At 43.8% G+C, this 12690-nt stretch overlaps 1 protein-coding gene across 1 annotated transcript in view; it reads right to left on the reverse strand.

The window, feature by feature from the left end:
- The window catches only part of LOC109874825 (apoptosis regulator Bcl-2-like), a 45458-nt gene that overhangs the window by 16916 nt on the left and 15852 nt on the right, over positions 1-12690 (reverse strand). The gene's annotated exons all lie outside the window — the stretch shown is intronic.

A 12690-nucleotide genomic window follows, 5' to 3' on the forward strand; every position in this document is an offset into this window, starting at 1 on the left:
TTGTAGGCTATATTACATGGATTTGTTAGACTTTTTCAAATGTAGATGTTCCAAAGGTCTGTATCAGTGTGTGGAAGCCAGGAGATGCTAAATGTGTTTATGTTAATTAACGGTCAATTACCGTGAGACCGACAGTTATTTGCTTGACAATCACCGGCTGACGAAATGTTGTGACCATCATGTGCAACCTAAACAGATGCCGTCCAGACATCATCCACACAATCCTGTCCACTCCAGACAAAATAGGTGACAAGACGGCAACCTCGAATCTGAGGCGACCAGGTCGCTCGGTGTGTTAAGAGTCTCTGGAGTGTCATCCATTGACCTGCTGCCTGCTGGAAAACAGATGACTGAGGAGTTTTCAGACACTCATTACCCAGAAAAAAACATGGCGTCAGCAGCATAGGCTCAGGAGATAAAGCTAGGGACACTGTCTGAGTCCTTGGAAAGCATCGGTATTAGGAAACACACAGAAGCAAACTGAAAGCTGTACACTCACAAAGAAAATGGAGAAGGGGAGCTATAATCAATCCATCTGGAATGGTAGTTTTGTGGGTTAAAACAACAACAAGCAATATAACTTTACATTTATCATACTAGCTACCAAATCATAGAGAATGAGTATCGAATGGGAAGAGAGGTCACTTAACTGTACGTTGCTACTGTAGAGATGCCTACTTAGGACAAGGGCATACTGAAAAACATGTCATGCATTATCATGACAATATGCCTGCTTCCACCTAATGGCAAGTTTCAATGCCTGTCTGACCATGATCATCTTTGATAAAGAGGACATGACTGTATGTTTAAATGAAGTAATATCAGCAATCATGCTGGATTGTTTGGCCATATGTCTGTGTTTTAGGTAGAGGCTGCACTATTGCTGGGGGAAAATGCCATGGAACAAGTGAACTCTATCCTCTCCAAAATAACCTGCAAATGGCACTGTTGCTTCTGATAAATATTAAAATATGTGTCAGCATCATGGGTGTGTTTACAAAACAGTGAGCTCCCACGGGTCTTCTTCTCCTCTCCTGGAACATGTAACGTGATAGCCCAGTAAATCACCAGAGGCTGTCATGACAGTTCACATTTTGATCATCTCAATTATTCATCTTTTAACACCGCCAGCAGACCACTTTATGCATGTGACAGACATACTGTTCCACGGGAGTAGGAGTAACTGTAGGCCTGCAGTGTATTTTTGGATTTATGTTCCTCAGTGACAGTAAAACAAGAGTGAAATCAGATCCTATTTAGGTGGGTGTATGACACCTTGGCTCTTTCATATCATATACTGTTGACTCTTTGAATTGTAAAAACAACTCTCATATTCTACAAACAACCTTTGTTACCATTGACTGAACTCCAGTGTAATTTGATTATAGTTGGTCCTGTATTGTAACAGAATTCATTGTATGAGACATCTTTGATCCTGAAGCAAACCAAGAGCAGTTTGACCTGGCTAGATGCAGACAGACTGCGTCTCCTATCTGATTGGTTAGCTTTCTACCTCCTCCTGTCCAGGCTGGGTGGATTAGTTTATCGGCACTCTGCAGCACACCTTAGTCTACGCTCAGAGCTCAGAGAGCATATTATTTACAGGCACAGTGGGGCACATTCTGAATAAACATGACAGAGAAAATACATCAAAGGAAAGGCCAAAAGCCACAGACATGCTTGGCAAGTCAGACAATACCTTCTCTAATAGTCTGTCTGACCTTACAAAGATATCTTCTCAGGCTCTTCTCTCTAGCTCTCCTCTCAGTAACGTGATGACCATCCAACGCCACATTAACCTCACTTTCCAGACAAGTATTCAATAACACCAATGCAACACAAACAAGCAAAGCGTTCCCATCACATATAAAGCTCCCCTTAGTGCGCTAACAAAAGGAGAGCATCAGCTGTGAGCCTCTGCTGTCTGTCTGTACACGCAGGGTAAGAAGAGGCGCAGGAGCAGGAAGTGGCTGAAAGGAACACAACCCAATGCTGGTCTCTCTCCCTGATATAAATAACAGCAGGCTAGCTGGCCAGGTCAGAGCTGCTGCTGCTGCTGCCCAATCTAATAAAGCTGCTCTCTCTCATCTCCCCATCTCCAGAGCCCTGGCTGTTTAAAAGGCCAGAGATGACACGTGAGTAAGAGAGGAGAGAATGGAACAGAACAGGGTGGCTGAGTCACCACGTACCTCACCCCGAAGGGGTGGGGAGGGAGGGTGAGGTATGGGTCATTTGGGCATGAGGATAGGAAGTCTGCCACTTTGTTCTCTCCCTGGATGCCCAGCAGAGTGGACTGATAGGATTGCTAGATATCCTAGTGATGACGTCTGTTGGCTTTAACAATTTAACACTGATACCATGGGGTTTATTGAAAATGAGTCAACTGTGGGTTCTTTGCCTGGATTAGGTGCACAAGAAGATTATACCTATCTGGTTTGTTTGAATCCTTTAATCATCATGGACAAGAGAAGGACATCTTGAAAATAGATACTTAGTGGTGTGTGTGGTATCTGAAGCACGTCAAAGTAAAGTCCCCTTACATGGAAAAACGTATGCCGCAATGCTTGATTACCACCCTGTGGTAAATTGTTCAAGCAATGATTAGAAACCAGGTTTCACAGCTGCTCATTCCCAGTCCTGTGCTGCATTCCCCATTCACTGCCAGCACTCTATCAGACGGAAATCAGTGCAACAAGGGGGTGGGATCCAAAATGATTGACACAATGCTGTGGCAACTGAGCGAGTGTGGGATGCTCCCCAGCCATGCCCAAGCCCCAGTGCCACTGTAGGCCTGATACAGCCTCACAGACTGTGGGAACGGGCAGATTCTCAGGTGGCCTGTTGCTTCTCTTCTTTTGTGACAAGTACCCCCTGTGGGAGAGGTTCATTTCCTGTGACAGCGGCTGCACCACCGGTCTGTCCTTCAGACCACACCTCACAACATCTCTGTGGGCTTCTCTCATATGGTTATTATGACGTGCCTATTACACTGCTTATGAGCACTTAGAGTGTTTTCTGTGGAGTTACTGTGTTTTCTGTGGAGTTACTGTGTTTTCTGTGGAGTTACTGTGTTTTCTGTGGAGTGGATACTTGTGCTTTTACTGTTTCCAGGCCCCTGACTGAGTTTTACGCAAACTTATTGGAAAAAGTTTGTGTTCTCTAGGAAAAGCATGCGTCAGTTCCCCCTTGTCTACCCTGGCTAAACGCTCAGTGGATCAGTTGTTGTGAGATCACTTCCTGTGGGGGTGGGTGTGGAGATGACGATAACATCACTGTCTGGTTTGAGGCTGTATGGCTTCTCTGCTGTGGTAAAGCCAACCATGATCCATGACCAAGTCACAGAGGCTGTATGTTCCTGTAACTAAGGGAGGCCTCCAGACAAGCCAAACACTCCTTCAAACTAATACCATGGAGAAAGGGTGGAGGCACAGCTGGAGTGAACTCGATCTGCTAGTGTTTAATGTTTGCAGGCCTACCTAAAACCAGTAAGGCTAACCAATAGACTACACAGGCAGTTCAACTTCAAAGATAGCTCACACAATTTAATTCAAAGAGCTACTAATATGCTTTTAATACTAATATGATTTTAATACTAATATGTTTTTAATACACACCAAAAAGGTAGTGTGGTGCTTACTTAACATTATATGCTTTAGTAAATGAAATCAAGCTTTTCAAGTGTGAGCTCAGTTTATGAGGTTTGGTAGTAGCCCACATTATCATCATCCAAGAGAGACTTATCTAAGTCAGTGGAGGAGTAAGTATTAGCTAGAACATCAAAGCCTGACAGCTGCTGTATCACAGAGTCTCTCCTTTCATGACAGCGATGTCTTGTAATGTAGAGTGAGCCTGTGATGATCTCTCGTCAGTTTTGGCATCAAGATAGAAGGGAGCAGGTTTCGTGATGTGATTGGTATACATGAGGCTGCGGTTTCAGGTTGGTCTTTTGGGACATGTAAATGAGAGGCCAGTCTGCTGGGAGCTGCAGGATCTCAGATGACTGCTTATTGCCAGGTAAAACAATAATCTTCATGAAGTAGGCTCTCCTTCTGGAACGGCTTTGGTGAGGAAAGGAGCTGAGATTCACTAACCTGCATCTGAAATGGCACTCTATTCCCTATATAGTATGGGCCCCTAGTCACAAGAAGAGTACGATATAAGGAATAAGGAAGGGAATTAGGGAAAGCTGAAGGACTACCCACAAAAGTTGTTGATTTACCGCAGACTGGGATTCTGGAATGCGTGACAAAGCTGTCTCTCTTTCTCGGAGCATGAGGTCATTGTCAAACAGGGGGAGTATGAATGTGTTTCACACAAAACCATTTTCAGACTGAGTTTGACAAAAGCATGACCAAAACGATACTTTTTCAGTCGTTCAATATTGTCAGAAACGTCCGTCATGCCAAAACCAACTAATTTTATGTCTCCAGCAACAACAAAAAAGACCCTCTCCTCCCCCTCCCCTTCCGCCTGGGAAACAAGGTAAAAGTTCACCAATCCTCTCTCCCTCTCTCTCTCTCTCCCTCTCTCTCTCTCTCCGCTTTCACTCTGTCTTCAGAAACCAGCTGATTTTCATCCCAGGCCAAGGGGAAGGAATGAGAAGAATGCATTGATGTGAGGAGACAAACAACTCCACTCAGTGTCTAAACTGAGGGGGCTATGACAGCTTTTCACCCTTAGATGACCTCATCTGACTGCCTATCTCCCTCAGATGAGCTAGCTAGCTTTCTGCCCATGAAGAACATAGCTTATCTCACTACTCCACCAGCATTACACAATAAAAAATAATACACCCTTGTTAAGGACAGGCCAACACTCCTCGATTGCCTGGTCTGATGTGTTAAGACAATGAGAAGCAGAAGGACAGAAAGACACAATACACTGAGTACATATTTGCCTCGTATTTCTTCAGCCCTGCTGCAACTAAAGACCTGAATAGCCTTCTCTGTTCGGTTAGCCATTTCTTCATGAACTACTCATTGGAGAGAGCATAACACATTGTAAATATTGGGCCTGTGACCTTCACTGTCTATGTGCAGAGAGTCAAAATGGAAACAGGCCCAGCCCGTCTGATGAACGTCAATAAATAGTCTATTGTGACATTATAAGTCTAGTGTGAAAAAGTGTGGAGAGCTAGGTGTCACTTTCACAATAGAGTGAGGCTTCTAGCATTTTTTTCAACAGCTCCTTACTCCCTGGTACACACATAAGGATCCACGGAATATGTCAATGGAGTGGCAACAAACTGTCTATTTAGAGGCCAAATAAACAAGTACATGATGCTACAACTGAAAAGATCTGAACTAAAATGTTTGCTTTTCTTAAACCAAGAAGTTACTTCAACTTGCTTGACAAGTGAAAAATTGACTTGAGACTATGGGCCCATAATCCATTCTCTGATTATAACCATTTGTAATGTAATGTTTAGCGATTTTACTGTTTTCCTTTGCCAGTTTATTATCAGCAGAAGAAACTGAGGGGAAACAGATGACTCGTTTCAGATTACTTTTCACATTCAAAAACAAGTTGTACATCCAAATCATTACACAACTGTGTTCCAATTCTTGGTTTGGCATCAGTTATCCAGATTCTGTCATAATTTACCCTTAACCTACGCAATTACTTTCTGGCTGTGACAACTCATTACCCTGGTATTAAGACATCCATCCCTCACTGGCCTTGTCACTCATTACCCTGGTATTAAGCCATCCATCCTCACTGGCCTTGTCACTCATTACCCTGGTATTAAGACATCCATCCCTCACTGGCCTTGTCACTCATTACCCTGGTATTAAGACATCCATCCCTCACTGGCCTTGTCACTCATTACCCTGGTATTAAGCCATCCATCCCTCACTGGCCTTGTCACTCATTACCCTGGTATTAAGACATCCATCCCTCACTGGCCTTGTCACTCATTACCCTGGTATTAAGCCATCCATCCCTCACTGGCCTTGTCACTCATTACCCTGGTATTAAGACATCCATCCCTCACTGGCCTTGTCACTCATTACCCTGGTATTAAGCCATCCATCCCTCACTGGCCTTGTCACTCATTACCCTGGTATTAAGCCATCCATCCCTCACTGGCCTTGTCACTCATTACCCTGGTATTAAGACATCCATCCCTCACTGGCCTTGTCACTCATTACCCTGGTATTAAGCCATCCATCCCTCACTGGCCTTGTCACTCATTACCCTGGTATTAAGACATCCATCCCTCACTGGCCTTGTCACTCATTACCCTGGTATTAAGCCATCCATCCCTCACTGGCCTTGCCACTCATTACCCTGGTATTAAGCCATCCATCCCTCACTGGCCTTGCCACTCATTACCCTGGTATTAAGCCATCCATCCCTCACTGGCCTTGCCACTCATTACCCTGGTATTAAGCCATCCATCCCTCACTGGCCTTGCCACTCATTACCCTGGTATTAAGCCACCCATCCTCACTGGCCTTGTCACTCATTACCCTGGTATTAAGCCATCCATCCCTCACTGGCCTTGCCACTCATTACCCTGGTATTAAGCCATCCACCCTCACTGGCCTTGCCACTCATTACCCTGGTATTAAGCCATCCACCCTCACTGGCCTTGCCACTCATTACTCTGGCGTAGCACAAGCTGTCTCTTCCTGGTCCTGCAGCTTGTGTGGCATGATGCTATGCCAGAGGACCACAGTGTCTGGGTGATGTGGTAGAGCTAGAGCTCCTGTTTAGCCCGTGGTCCTGTACTATGGCCTTAATTAAGCAGGCTGTTTGTAGTTTGATGAGCCCCCCCTCCCCCTCAACCGGTCTCCTTCTTCACTCCAAACCCGCCTCTCCCTCCTCACCCAACCTCCCAATGTACCTCCTTCACTCCCTTGCCTCCCTCCCGACCCATCTACCAACCTGCCTCCCCAACCTCCCAACCCTTCCTCTCCTCTCCTCTCCTCACCTGTTAACATCACCTATTGATCAAAGCAATTCTAATCACTACTTCTGTGGTCGGCGGTTTGTATCCAGTGGCACTTTTTTACCCACACGCCCTTTTTGTAATGGAGCGCCGTGTGCGCAATATTCTTCATCCATTAACTTGGAGCTAGATTAAAGGACAGGGATAGAAGCTCAAAGGATCTTGTTTCTGCATGGCTGGACTGAACATACGGGGTCAAATGGAACCCTAATCCCTATTTAGTGCACTACTTTTGACCAGGACCCAAGAAGCCACTGTATGAAGGATGGATCGAGGGATGATCGAACAAGTCAAACGAATTGCCAACTGTTTGCCCTAGTCAGAATATAAATCAAAAGATGTGTCAAGAGTTTCTTGAGTGTTCTGTACTAAGTGTTCTGTACTGAGTGTTCTGTACTTGTGACCTAACGGAAGGGCCTATGGTGAGTCAACAACATTTGAAAGAGAAAGGTGTTGTGGTTCTTTCTTCATAACACTGGGTGTTTTTCTTTTGTAGTGCTGCTGTTCACCACCAAGTGTCATAAAATTGCTGAGAAGATAAATGAAACCCGTTTATGGGTCTTATTACTGACTTAATGAACTTGTGTTGGCAATATTCATGGACGTAAACCATGTCTAGACGTGTCTATGGGCTGCTTGTATTCTTCTTCTTTGGTCCTAACAAGCAAACAGGAGCACTTCATAACTGGATCTAGTCATAGATGCTAAACAGACCAGTGTAGAATAGAGGGGTAGTGTGCCGTCCTCCTGATATACCGCAGTCTATCTCCGATACTCCTCCACCATCCCATTGACAGTGACAAGATTCCTAGATGAATATAATGTAGATCCTTCAGAATAGCATAGACATCTTCTAAGAGCCTGAGGAAGAGTGTGCCCCCAGAGGGCTGATGACAAAATGGAGCGTTTTCTCCCTTAAGCTGACAGGATCTGCTTGTTGGTGTGTGAGGAGGACATGTGGCTCATTGCTTGAGAAGTTTAAGTGAGTGAAGTTTACTTGATCGATGTGGGACACTTTGGCGTACCCTCCACGTACCGTAGGTGGGAACGATGCCCCAGTGAGCTTTCGTCTCTTTGACATGACATACGCATCACTTTCCCCACACCATCAAAGGTCTGGAGGAGTTTCCTCGGTTACAAGAAATCACATGAAGAACGAGCAGAAAATATGCCTACCTCACAACACCATTGTGAGTCTACTTACCAATCATCCTAATTTCGTTTGGACACATTGTGCTTAGCTCAGCATTTCAGAGAAATGTCGATAATGCCCATGCTGTTTGTTAATGACCAGTGTTGTGCCCAGTGGCTTGTGGGATTTCCCAGAGGTGGCGGCTGGGCTGGGCTGTTGTGGCTGTAGTTGTATCACCATGGTATCGCATGGCTAACAGGAAGCTAAGCTACGCAGCCCAGGGCCATCTGCCCACTGCCCTCCATGGCACACATGTCACCCTGTGACAACACAACATTATTGATTCAGACCACTACATCCACTTCTCTCTGTATGTCTGTACTGTATGTGTGTGTTTGTGTGTCTGCAGTGCACAAGGCTACTGTGACAACAGAAGATAATTGATTCACACAAACACATCCACTACTGTATTTTCTGTGTCTGTGTGTGTGTGCGTGCGTGCGTGCATGGCTACTATTTGGTCAGTGAACCTTAACAACTGCTAGGCTTACTCTCCATGCCACAGTCTCCCTGAGAGAGCTTTGTACGGCAATGATAAGGCACATATAGTAATATTATTATTATTATTTTATTGTGTGCCTTTCGGGAAACGTGTCTTGCATCTCAACAAATCCCAGCTCGGCATCACCACATAAGTGCATAAATACATACATCAATCACAAGCAAGAACTACAGCAGACAACACGTGGATACAGTTCCTAATTCAGATCGTGAGTTCACATTCCAGTGGGACGGTGGGTGGGGGGGTATATCGTTGAGTGTATATTGTAAAGCGTTAGCCAATAGACATGGTTGTCTTCTAAATAATGACATAGATTGACTTTTCCCTGCCAGCCTTTTTGGAACAGGTCCCAAAATATCCCTAGTAGCCAGCTACTGGGCGAACCTTTCAACCTTCCCCACACTGATATATAATGCGACCCGTTGGTGTTTGCCCAGTGTCAAAGTCAACTTATGTCTCAATAGACCCCTCATTATCTACTACCAAGTGTGACTGTCTACTACCAAGTGTGACTGATATATGAAACAACCTTTTTATCTCTAACTTCCAAATAGTTCATTAAAAACACATAGATTATTCTAAGTATGTGACGATGTGTGATGTTAGTGGTGGTGGTGCCATGATACCGTGCAGTGTTTTGTTCATGCGGTAATAAGACAAATAAAGGGCGCAGGGGAGCAGTAATAGCAACACATTTATATTTAGAGGCCTCTTACATGGCCCTGCATTTTTCATGGGTCTCTACTGTCACCTGACACTGCAAGCCAGGTCACAAGATAGTAAGTGTGTGTGTGTGTGTGTGTGTGTGTGTGTGTGTGTGTGTGTGTGTGTGTGTGTGTGTGTGTGTGTGTGTGTGTGTGTGTGTGTGTGTGTGTGTGTGTGTGTGTGTGTGTGTGTGTGTGTGTGTGTGTGTGTGTGTGTGCGTGCGCCTGTGTGTGTGTGCACCTGTGTGCGTGTGCGTGCGCTAGTGTGTGTGTGCGCCTGTGTGCGTGTGCATGTGTCTGTGTGTGTGTGTGCGTTCGTGTGCGCATGCTCGGTGTGTGTGTGTAAGGTATCTCCCAATCACTACATTCGAAGCCCTGGGGCTCTATTTGGGGGATATCCATTTAGTGTCAGAGTTTATTGTGCCCATATATTACGAATCTATGTGTTCTGAAATGGTAGTGCCTAAGAGACGCACAGTACAGCATAATGGAAGAATGGGTCAATAGACACAAGCACAGGGTAAACATGAACGACCACATCAAATACATACAGTGCTCTTAGGGCTATGGGCAGTATCCTGAATTTCCGGATGACTGACGTGCCCAAAGTAAACTGCCTGAAAGTAAACAGCCCAGAAGCTAGGATATGCATATAATTGGTAGATTTGGATAGGAAACACTCTGAAGTTTCTAAAACTGTTAAAATAATGTCTGTGAGTATAACAGAAATTATATTGCAGGCGAAAACCCAAGGAAAATCCATTTGGAATTCTTTTTTTTAGGTCACAAGCCTTTTCAATGCTAGCCTATGAGATAGACAAAACAATAGGCCCCAGATTGCAGTTCCTATGGCTTCCACTTCAACAGTCTTTAGAAAGGGTTTCAGGCTTGTTTCTTGAAAAACTAACAAGTAGTTGTAGTTTATCCAAGGTGTTCTCATCAGGATAGGTAGATTTTGTCACGCGTGAACGAGGGCGCGTTCTTAGTTATTTTCCTTTTCTATTGAACACCGTTCTTTCCGTCTGAAATATGATCATTTATTTACATATTAGGGTACCTGAGGATTGATTAGAAACATTGTTTGACTTGTTTGAACGAAGTTACTGGTAGCTTTTTGGATTCCTTTGTATGCATGTTAAAGGAGTGGATTACTGAAATCAATGGCGCCAACTAAACTGACTTTTTTGGATATAAAAAACGAACATTCATTGTGTAGCTGGGCCCCTTGGGATTGCAAACAGAGGAAGATCTTCAAAGGTAAGTGATTTATTTTATTGCTATTTGTGATTTTTGTGAAGCCGGTGCTGGTTGGAAAAGTATTTTGATGTGGGGCGCAGTCCTCAGATAATCGCATGGTATGCTTTCGCTGTAAAGCCTTTTTGAAATCTGAAAACGAGGTTGGATTAACAAGAAGTTAAGCTTTTAAATGATGTACGACACTTGTATGTTCATGAATGTTTGATATTACAATTTTGTCATTTGAATTTGGCGCTCTCCACCTAGCTCCTGCTAGCGGGATCCGTGCCCTAAGAGGTTTTTTAAAACGCACACACTGTGACAATGTACAATCACATGAATAACACTCATGCTGTATATGCAAGCATACAACCAGGGATGGGCAAAACTTACAAAATACAGTTACAAAATACCATAAATATCAATGTATTAAAATAAACTTCAAAATACATGGTATTTTGAAATATATTTAATTAAAATACATGCATTTTGTATTTTAAAATACAGAAATACATTTGCAAGTAGCTGGCCCAAACAGCAACAACATTTTCAGTAACCGTTATAGAAACGTCTTACTTGCTATGACAGGGATATGTGTTGTTTATCTAACTTAGTTGAATGCACTGACTGTAAATCACTCTGGATAAGAGTGTCTGCTAAATGACCAAAATGTAAATGTATATGTGAAAATGAACATACCAAATTGAACTGCAAAGCACACTGGGTATTATTATTGGCCTAATTTCGGGGTCATGTCTAGATGGGATACATTCATAATTCTCCTGACTCATTATTCTAATGAGAATAATACTTAGCAGGTTTAGGAAAACTTACGCAGCAAGTCAGGAGAATTATGAATGCTTTGTAACTGTCCATTTGAACATAAACATTTGTATTTAGTTAATTTAGCAGATGCTCTTATCACACCAGTGTCATCAGACTTCTGATACCAATGCAGGGGACAGCAAAATTATTAATCACTACAGAAAATAGTATAGAAAGTTGCAGCTCTCGAAAGTAGTTCAGCCCAGTGTAATACAAAATGACAAAAAACGTTCAAATACATGGAACAAAAATACTGCCCATCTCTGAGTTCAACCATGGACTAACAGGCCCACAATAACAGAAACACACTGTTATACACCCATACGGAAACAGACACACAGTCTACTGCTCTGGTGGTCTGTGTATGAACTATGCATGGCCTGGCCAAAGCGATTGTCGCGATTGTCCACGAAATAACAAACCGCCAAGCGTCCAGTGCCGTCCACACCCTTGGCTGTTCTGGTCTGGTCACTCAGGAAAGCTATACCCAGGACTTCTCCATTATTTATTTACAGTCTCTGTTCCTGAGCAGACATTCCAAGGACTCTCCTAAGAAGAGACAGAAATAAGCACAGGACAGGAGGGGTGTGTAGGAGTCTGGGGGAGGAGAGGGCCATAGGCCATATCCTCTCACTCTAGACATAAAACACAGAAAAAGTCACTTGTACGGTATCACCCATTCAAAGTTAGTTAGAAGGTGTAGGATATACACCGAGTATACAAAACATAAGGAAAACCTGCTTTTTCCATTCCATTTCTATTCATTTTTATCACAGCAGTGATATGCTGCTGGCATAGACTTAACAGGTGAATCCAGGTAAAAGCCATGATCCCTTATTGATGTCACTTGTTAAATTCACTTCAACCAGTGTACATGAAGGGGATGAGACAGGTTAAAGAACGATTTTTTAGCCATTAGACAATTGAGACATGGATTGTGTATGTGTGTGCCATTCAGAGGGTGAATGGGCAAGACAACATATTTAAGTGCCTTTGAATGGGGTATGGTAGTAGGTGCCAGGTTCACCGGTTTGTGTCAAGAACTGCAACGTTGCTGGGATTTTCACGCTCAACAGTTTCCTGTGTGTATCAAGAATGGTCCACCACCCAAAGGACATTCAGCCAACTTGACACATCTGTGGGAAGCATTGGAGTCAACATGGGCCAGCAATGCTTTCGACAGAGTCCATGCCCTGACAAATTGAGGCTAATGTTTGGTATACTCAGTGAGAGCTCATCTCAGGGAATTCAGTTGGAGCTCAGGTGACTGTCGTAA

The sequence above is a fragment of the Oncorhynchus kisutch genome, linkage group LG30, assembly GCF_002021735.2.
Source record: "Oncorhynchus kisutch isolate 150728-3 linkage group LG30, Okis_V2, whole genome shotgun sequence".
NCBI classification, from domain to species: Eukaryota; Metazoa; Chordata; class Actinopteri; order Salmoniformes; family Salmonidae; genus Oncorhynchus; species Oncorhynchus kisutch.